Source organism: Pseudopipra pipra, chromosome 12, assembly GCF_036250125.1.
Source record: "Pseudopipra pipra isolate bDixPip1 chromosome 12, bDixPip1.hap1, whole genome shotgun sequence".
Lineage (NCBI taxonomy): Eukaryota > Metazoa > Chordata > Aves > Passeriformes > Pipridae > Pseudopipra > Pseudopipra pipra.
This window is the reverse complement of record NC_087560.1, coordinates 10,570,949-10,581,190: the sequence shown is the minus strand read 5'-3', so window position 1 is coordinate 10,581,190 and position 10,242 is coordinate 10,570,949.

The window sequence follows — 10,242 nt, the reverse complement described above, 5'->3', positions numbered from 1 at the left end:
CCACAGCTTTTAACAAATTCCCTGTGTTAAAAAAAGCTCAATGATTTCAGTGCAGAATGAAGTGCTTAACGATCCTAGTCTTGCTAAAACTTTGAACAGCTGATGATTTTTACATATTTAATTTAGAAGCTGGGGCCACACTGATGAGGAGAGATCTTCCACATTACTGACCACTCTGCAGAAAGCTGAGGGTGCAGCAGATCCCAGCTCCAGGGAGGAAACCAGGAGAATTTTCTTCAGCAGGCTCTGCAGCCTGATGTGAGAAAAGGTTCTCTTTTTCTCTTTTGGAGCAGGGAGATGTTATGCAGGTGCAGCAAAAATGGGGTGGGTGGGTGGAATCTTTCCAAAAGTGGCTTTTAAAAGGGAGGATATTTAAATGTGGACATGGGGTGCCCAGGTAAATTTGGTTGCTGTCTCAGTTGTATCATATCACACCACAGTACCAGGCAACTTTGGTGAGTGAAATTGCAATGTATGTGAGAATGTGGCTGTAGGTAAAGATTCAGTTAAATCCTTGCTCACCTAATGTTTACTGTGTGTCTTGTTGCACTGGCAACTCCAGAGAGCTCCAGAGGTGCCAAGGGGATTTTAAGTTTTCCTTAATGAAAATCAACTGCAGAGGCCTGGAGGGGAGATCCATACCCAAAACATCAGCAATCATTCCCTGGTGAGTAAAGCTGAAGGTACAAGATGATACCTAACCCAAGAATCAACACCTCTTAGTCAAAAGTGTTCCTCAGCCCTCCTCCTTCCAACATCAGTAGGAAGGAATGGAGCAGTAACACACTAGGATAGGGGGTGGCAGCTCCTGAAACTGGACAGCTGACACTAGTCAGAAAGGGGGATGGAATGTTGCAATACGTGTGGTTGGACTTGTATAGTTGAGCCAAGATTGTAAGAGAGTCACTAAATGAATCTCTTAAGTCTGCCATGTATTTTCACCCAGTAGGTTATATGGCTGAAAGAACTTAGCTGCTTTATTCAAGATCTGATTACCTGCTGTTACGTCTTTTTGGTTCAAATGATTCCTTTTTGAATACTGTGTTTATGCAGTAGGAGCCAGATCAAGTTTTACTGTAGTGATGTTACAGTTCAGCACTATTTAGCTTAAACTTTGTTTAATGACACCCCCAAAGTAGCAGAATGCAGTGGTCCTCTTTCTAGCTGTATTTTTGTTTTTTATATTTTCTTTAGCTGATTTTATCTTGCAAGTATAGTATAGGACAGCAAATGATAAACAGGAAAAAAGGTTAGATCCAACAGTCTTGATCCTACCATGCCTGATAGTTTTCAGTCTGGTTCAGCAGGTTGTCTGTTCTGCAGGATTACTACCATCTTTGCAAAATACCCTATCACCTTGTGAAAGCCTTTCAGGACTGCTGTCATTTAATTCAAATATCCCTGTGGATACGCAACTAGGAAAAGCTCTGGCTTGCTTGCATTCCCAGGCTTTCCTTAACACCTTTGGAATTTCATACCTTCTTACCCCCTTACCACTTCTTTTACTTTGTAGTTGGTACTTTCCCCTGAGGTTTGGAGGTCTACCTACTACTGTATAGTGTCCCTTTTCCCATAAAACCTCAAGTTGGGTATACTTCACAGAAGTGTAGAGATACACAGCCACATATATATATTTCAGTCATTCATCCTTAAAACTTGCTGTCAAAGCCATTCTTCTGCTGTTAGAACTCTGTTCTCATGTTTCCCTTTGTTCTGTGGGAGTTGCTAAGATTTCCCATTGAAATTTATTTTGCTCTTTTGTGCAGATTCAGTCCTGTCTCCCACAGTGTGGATGGCTTACAATGGAGGCGGTGGTAACCTGGCAGTGATACAGGAGCACATTGCTTGCAGCTGTAGTGAGATTTCACCCAGCATTCTGATGCAGAGTACTTCACACTTCCAAATTAATCATGTTTCTCTCTGTTCTTGTTGCTTGGGTAAATATTTCACTGTTGTGTAGACTTGGGCAGTGATCTATGTGAGAACCAATGTTCTTAATTTCCTTCTTGAACAGGCTTACCTACCAAGCAAGCTTTTAAGCCCGATGCCTTTTTCACACTTGATAAAATGAGTCTGTTTCCATCATGTAGCATTGCTTCTTTATAAATCTGAATACAAGTAAAGAAATTCATGTCTATTGCCAAATGTTCTGGCTTAATGCCATCCCTGGTGTTCTGGCTTCATCCAGATGACGAATGTTCCCTGTCAGCCTGCAGCCTAGTGAGAGGGGACAATGGTACAGAAATACTGTAATTATCTAATCAACTTTGCTTAGAATGTTAAGCAAATGCAATTCTTTAATACTCTGGCTTTACTATAGCTGTTAATTACCATGTGCAAATGCAATTTGTACAGCAAAACCAAGTAGAGGAAACAGTCACTTTTAAGTTACTTTACTCCCCTCTAGTGGTCTTATACCACACGTACATTTATGTAACACTTCCATCACCGTACATTTAAAGACAGTGTTAGTATTCTGTAAAAACTAAAAGTCTACTGGTAACTTCTCCTTCCTTCTGCTCATCTTCTCTTTCTATGGAGAAACCAATTCAGTGACTGGGATTCTCGCCAGTGTAACTCTCTAAGTGAACTTGTTCTTTATATATCGACTTTAAAGGCCAAACTTCACCCACAGCTTTAAAATCAGTACGTGCAGAAAAATCTCAAAGCTATGTACCAAACGTTTATTTTCTGTGCCCACAAAGGTGTTCACAAGGGGTGTTGGTGTGAATGTCATAGTGACCTAGACTGCAGCCAAGGCTGTAGAAACACCAGCAGAGCCCAGTCACATCTGCAGTGTTGCTGTATGTTTGTTCTCTGGCACATGCCAGTTTGGGTGAGTGTCTAACTCTGTTTGAGCCTGTGGAAGTTGTGGGACATATGGAGTCTGTCAAATGACTTGCCAATTGGCCATTTTGTGTACTCTGCAGCTTTCATAGGTGGAAAACAGGCAAGACCCTACAGGATTGGAATGGAAACTTCTATTTTTCCAGTATTTCCCTGGTTCTTTGCTCAAGTTACTGATGTTGTAATCAACACTATCCAGGTGTGCGGCACAGGCTTCATTTAGCAATAGTTAATGGGTAAGTTCTTGGCTAAATTTTTCTTTGCTTCCTGGAGTCTGTATTTTAAAGGTTTTGAAATTACTTGCTAATACCATGTATTGGAGAAGACAGGGTAACCCATAGGATGTTTTCTACTCAGACAGAATGTATTAAGAAAAATGTAGATGGAGAATTCACTTTTCAGAAGCTAGTTGCTTTTTTCAAACTACCCACTAGTAACTTTTCCATTTTCTTCTAGAATGGTTTGGACTAATGTTTCGAAGAAAAGAAAGGGGAATAAAAGGAGTACAGAGTCAATAAAGAAAATGTTGACAATTTTCCATTTGAAAAAATACAGTTCTCCTAAAATACTTCACAAAATTGTGTTTTTCTTCATATTTAGTTATGGAAGAAAAATGGAAACGTTCCAAGAATCAAAACATTTTAACACTCTTTGAGTGGAACCTTTTGTTTTTGAAATGAGTCTTGGTTTGTAAAGTTTTGCAGCTCTAAAAAGTCAAAATTGAAATGAAACAGTTTAGGAGATCCAAACCCGGCCTTTTTTCCACATGATTTTTCTTTTGTGGAAAACTTAAGTATCTCAGTTTCCTTCCAAACTGGAAGGAAACCAAATGTGAAAAGTAAAATCCTTCATAAAACGTAACTCCTGTCTTCCTGCAGTGCTCTTACAAGAGATTATTTGCCTGTGTCAGCAATGCATGTTATAATGACCAATAGCTGGGGAAACTATTTCCTACGCTTCTCAAGATTGTTCCCTTTAGGTCATTAGCAGATAGTTCTAATAAACATGAGCTGAGCCAGTAGAGGCTTTGACTCTATTTATCACTGTGGATGTCTGAGCAGTCCCTGTGGGAAGCTGTGACCAATTCATCAGCCAGGGAGTTTAACTTGTTCTTAAACTCTTCTCTTGAACAGCAGTGTCAACAGTCAAACTAAATCAAAATCCTTCCCATGTACACATGTAGGAAGCAGGTAAGATATGTAATGTTGAAGTAACATTATCAGTAGGGCTGTAAAAAGCACACAAGCAGGCAGCTGATGCAGAAGTTTCTTTACTCGAATGAGCTGGCAGGCCCTGCCTTTGGGAGTGCATGGGCCTGAGTAGGGCAGGATCCACTGCTGCTTGGGCATCCTGTCTGAGCCCTGGCAATTCTGCAGGTGGCCCCAACCCAGCTCTGCTAGTCCAGCACTGCAGTGCAGGCACTGGGGCTTGATAGATGGGACAAGTTTCCCTGCCTCCTTTGGTGGCATTGCTATTATTCTTGTTTGTGGGTTCTGTTTGTTAGCTCTCTGCATCGACTCTGTATAGGAGTCTCATAACCTTGCAATTCCAGGCATGCATATGCTCCAGTACCTTCCTCCAAGGAGCAGATGTGGTTATTTAAGAGCTTAACAAGTGAGTTAAAGTAGGACTTCTGGGTTCTTGTGCTTAGGAGGAAAGGGAAATTGGCCAGTATGAATTCAGACTTAATGATTCTAGGTCTCCAAAACAGAGAAAATCTATTGAAACACTGTGCCCCAGTGGAAGTATTAGAGAGAAAGTGATTGAATAGATTCCAATATGAAGCTTGTTATCCCAGTACCCCTACTTGTCAGAGCACAGAGTATTGGAGTGTTTGAGGGTGGCAGAGAGCTCTGGAGGCCATCTAGTCCCACCCCCACTGCATAAGCAGGGCCACCTAGAGCCAGTTGCCCAGGGTTTTGAATATCTCTACAGGTGGAGACTCTACAGCCTCTATGGCACAACATGTTCCAGTGCTCAGCCACCTGTGTAACAGAACACCCCTGTTAGGTATGGTTGAGGTAAGGCAGGTCCCTTTCACTTTGTTGGGCCCACTTAGATTTAGTGAATGAGTTCCTACGAGATTCACAGAATCACAGGATGGCTGAGGCTGGTTGGACCATAAGCTATTGTCAAGTCCCCAGCAGTTTATGTATTTTTCCTACAGCTTCTCCCTTTTAGGTTAGCATGCTTCCTACCCTTGAAATATGTGTTAGGATGTTATTAAATCTAGATGGGTAGAGCAGGGAGGATGGGGAGGAAACAGTTGTAGGGAAAAATCTGCTGCCATTACTTCAGCATGCAATAGCAAGAACAGTGAAAGAGGTGGAAGAAATCTATGATCATGCTGTTACTGTGGATTGTCCTATGTGACACAGTACTTCAAAATATGGCTACTAGAAGTCAGCTCTGCATTTCTACTGGGAAGTTCACTGTTGTTACTGTCAGAAGCAGTGATATGAGTGATAAGAAATATTTACTAAAATCCCTAATAATGGGACACATTCCCCCACCCTTATAATTATTCTTTTCCCTTTTTGTAGCTTCAGATGAATGAGACTGTTGACAAGGAAAACAGGTCTTAAAAATGGACTAAGCAAGGGGCCATATCCAAAAGCTGTATGATCCAACTAGGGTAAATGAAGTTCTGGAGTCATCCAAGAAATGGACCACTTGCTGCACATGTTTCTGCCTTTCTGTCAGAGTGTCTTTACACCCCTGTTGCATTTGCCTAGACCTGGTGTTGAATGGCAATGGTGAATTGTCTGGCGCTTGCTCTCTGTGCTGTTCATATGCTGCAATAGGCCAGTCTCACTTGGGGTTTCTGAGAGCTTCTGGAACATGAACAACCTTATAAATTAAATCACCACACTGTCTGCTGAATGCTTTCTTGCAGAAGTGCTGGCAACTGTGGAACATATTTTGCTGATCATCTGAGGAACAGCAACTTGCACACCTGGCAGCTGTCAGACAGCAGTTTCTTGAAGCATGGGTGTCTGCTGATAGCTCAGGAGAAGGGTTGAACAGTGCAGACTCACATCGGTTTATAGCTGGGATTTGCAGATTAACACACTGTTGTACTTCTCAGAATCTTCCTGGGCTAAATCCCACCTGCATTCTGCACAAATGGAAGAAATTTCTCATACTTTCTTTCTACTCTAGTCCTTCAATCACAGTTAAGACAGAGTTTAATTCCAAATGTGTTAGAAGAGCTCTCTTTTCCAGCATGGGTTTTGATTAAGCACAGGATTAACATTTCCTGTATTATGGGTGTAGCCAGTGGCAGAATTGATGATATTCTCTTTAAAATATTTAAATTTTATTTTTTCTTGCAAATGGTACTATACAGTTTTTGACCACAGGAAGAGGAAGGACAGCTTGTGAAACAAACCTGTCAAAGCAGGGTAAGTAGTTACCAGGGCTGCCTAAGACAACCACCCTTAAAATGAAAGGAAAGGGTGGAAACCAAACAGAATAAAATAACACAGAAAAGGCTAATAAGATTTCAAGTGCTAAAAGAAGCAACTTTTTTCAGGATTCCATGGGGAATGACCATTGTTGGCACATGCACATCAGTGATCTACTGAACTGACACAATTGTACAGTTGTTTTTATAACACATTTAGCTCTGAATTTGTCCCTGTTGAACATGGGTATTAGAGCATGATACATATGTGAATTCTGATGGCTTACTTTTTAAAAGTTGGAGTAAATTCAAAAAGCAGTAATTTCTTGGTTTAGAGAACACTTCCAGGATTTCTCTTTGTATTTTCACTGTGCAGAGCTCTGAATATTTAGTCAGCAAGACTGCAGAGGCTTGTGGTTGTTTCACAGTTTGTGACAAAACCCCAGGTAAGTAAAGAGCCTCATGTATGGACCAGTGAGTGCAGAGGACTGCATATTTTGAAAAGGAGGAAAGGCTTTGTAGCCAATTGTATGGAAGGAATTGTTTCCAGTTCTCCATAATGCTTTTAAATCCATGTAATAGGCTGTTTTCAGAAACTTCACAGCTCTAGCTCAGCTTAACTGATGGAATAGCATTCACCACACCAAAGTCAGGACACGTTCTGAAGTCCACTGAAATAAGTGGAGAGAAAAATTTATCTCAGGCTTGGACTAGGCTTGTAGTGCCAAAGGAAGTTTCTCTAGATCATTGCAGTGCAGGGAAACTGTTTTCCCAATAGTTTATCATAAAGTGTGTCCAGACTGGAGCCTCTGAAAGATTTCCTTATCTTGAAAAGGCAGCATGAATCTCCTTATTTACATCATCCACTTTTCATCCATAAAATTACATTTCCTTCCTTTTACTGATGAACAGGACTGGGAAAAGTCAGCCTTACTGTATATCTATGTATCTATAGATAGATAGATAGAGATGTCCTTTTTCCCAAGCATCTCCTGCCCATGAGTATTTTTCCTTGGCTCTCCCTCATGGGTGTCAGATGACATTTCCTCTGCTGACTCTGTGCCTGTTCGACCTCCGTTCTTATTCATCTGAGGTTATGTGGTATTTTTTTTGGTACTGAAAGGAGTTCACAAAGCTAGAAACAGTTTGTTCAACATCTTTATTTAAAATTTGTAAAGTGTCAAAACCTGTCACTTTAACAAAGAAATGTAGCAGACCAATCTCTTCTGAACTCCACCCCATTCATCACAGTAATAGCAATTTTGGGTGGACCTGGTGTTGATAATTTGTAAACCATTAGGGACATTTTAGAGGCAGTAATTCCATTTTTTAAAAAAGCTTTAAAGATTTTTTTAAATGTTGGAATTACTTTCTCCATTTAAATGTAATCTTAATAATTTGTACTAAAAACTGGTAAAAGTTAGTGGATTTCAAGTGTTTCAACTAATAAATTTTAATGTGTCCCAGTATCTTAATTTTCTTTGTAGGAGAGAAAAAAAGAGTTTTAAACCCCCCAAAAACATAGAGAGCTTTCTTCCTGTCCCTTCTCATTCCCACTTTGAGCCACAGTTTGTGGAATCTGTTGCAACTTCCTACTCAAATAGCTTCTTTTACTTCATTTGGTCACTTGTGAAATGAATGTATTTTTGAATTAACTGCAATTATTATTTCCTGTTTCTTTATAAAGAAAGGCAACTTGACTGATTTGGATTATATAGATTCTTTATATCTGTTTAAGGACACAATCAGTTTGCTGTGAGTTGAGTCAATACATAAATGAGAAGGGGCTAAATATGAAAGAATAATCTATAAATTAACAGGAAGTTTCCTATTGATGTCTGTGGGCTGAATATACTCAAGTAACTACTGGAAGTGCACGATGCCATATATTGAAGATGTATGCATTAATAAATGGATCATGTTCTCTCCAGTGTGGTGCATAAAGAACCTTGAATCTGATGGACATTTTGAGGCAATGAAGACTGGCTGCTGAAACTTCTGAACCTGATAAAACAACGCCCCAGTGATTCTCAGTAAGTAAATTTTAATACTTTCAACAGATGAAGTGGGAGGGAAATCCCCAAATGATTTTATACCAGTAAGAAATCACAGGCTCCAGATGAGGTTGCCTCACTTAGTTTACTGGTATCTAGAAAACCTGAGGAAATGAAGTCAGCCTTTGGAAAGTTACTGAATAAAGGAAAGTGCAGATCAGAGCTGTACTGAATTCTTTGTTGGGCAGAGACTCATCCCTGTCCTACGTGAGTCACCGGTGCGTTTCTGCAGCAGAGGAGCTGTGTTAGTGGGAGTGCAACCAGTCAGTGCAGGGAAGTGATTCTTCCCCTCCTTTGGTACTTTAGAAACTGCATCTGCAGTAGTGTATCTAGCTCTGGCCACACTGGCACAAAAAAAACCCAAAACAAAAAACAAAAAAAACCCCACCCACTCCTAAACCCAAAAACTATTGAGACCTGCAGCAAGCCTGGCAGAGGGCCACCACCATGGCTAGGGGCTGAAGCAGTGCTCTCTGAGCAGAGGGGTCATTCAAACTTAAGAAACAAAGGCTAAGGAGGATCTGACTGTTGTCTTCAGGGTATAGAGGAGATACAGCCTCTTGTGGGTGGTGAGCAGTGGTAGGATGAGGCACAGGCACAAATTCTAGGAATGGAAATTCCTACTAAGAATTAAGTTTATCACAGTGAGGTTTGTAAAACAATGGCATAGGTTACTCCAGGAAAGTGGAGTGTCCATCCTTGGAGATATTCTGAACTCATCTGGATAGAGCCTGAGCAGCCTACTCTTAAGCTGGTCCAGCTCAGAGCAGGGAACTGGACCGAATGACCTCCATGAGTCCCTTCCAACTTAAATTCATCATTGATTCTCTGAGAGTTGTATACAATGTCTCATAGTGTTATTTCTCAAAGGAAGTGCCTTGCAAATGGAATGTGGTGGGTTCAGAGTCTAATCCCTGGTCTCTTATTACCTATTTTATTATTTCGACTGCATCATGGGGCAACTCCCTATCAACCAAGACATCACATAGCCAGAGGAATACTAGGATAGAAAACAGAGGCAGAGACACCCAATCCCTTGCTGACAGTGTTTGAAGGAATGTAGGGCCTGATTCAGCTGTCTTTGTTGGAGTCAGTAGGGAATTCTGCATAAGTGAGAATTACAAGAAGAGGCTCTTGGTTACTGATTTCCACCCACTTGGAATGTATTAATTCAAATAAAAAGCCATATCAATTTGCTCAATTTTTTAGGCTCAAAATTCACCCAGCAGTTGGCATTTTATGCTAATCCATGAAAGTTGTTTCACTTCTGAGTTTACAGGTGGGATTTAAGAGGTCACTTGGGATAAATGTAAGATTGAGGAAATTCAGCTTGCAACTGTTAGTCTGGCAAAGTTCCCATTAAATTTGAAAGGGTTATAGCTGACAGAAAGTATTAGAATATATATTTCCTTTTCTTGCACTAAGGCTGGATTAAAATATTTATTTTGAAATCAAAAGCAATTGCTATTGTTAAACTAGGTTTTCTAGCAGTACACATAGAATTAAATATATCACCATATGCATTGTATTAAACTGGGATTAAAAAAAATATTCTGCTGTATTTTAGTTCTATTTCTATTCAGCACTACTCTTATAAAAAAAAAATTGTGTTTCCCCTTCCTGAAAGAAAGAATGGAAGTCATAGGATTTCTTCTGGTTTAGTTATCTTTTCTGTAGGACCTCCATGAATAACTCTGATAATATAATCTCATATTCCTTTAGGAAATGGAGATGTATGATAAGTTTTGCTCTTACAAGGTAAGGATTGATTTAAAATGAGATCTAGTTTTAGAAAAAAAACCAACTATGAATGGGGTACAGAATTTTGTTAAAAAATAGTACTGAGAAGGGAGTGTCTGAATTAAGGCTCTCTTGAGTTTCCTTGTACTTTCTTTGTCACTGATACTGAAGAATCCAAGTGTGTTAAAGGAATAA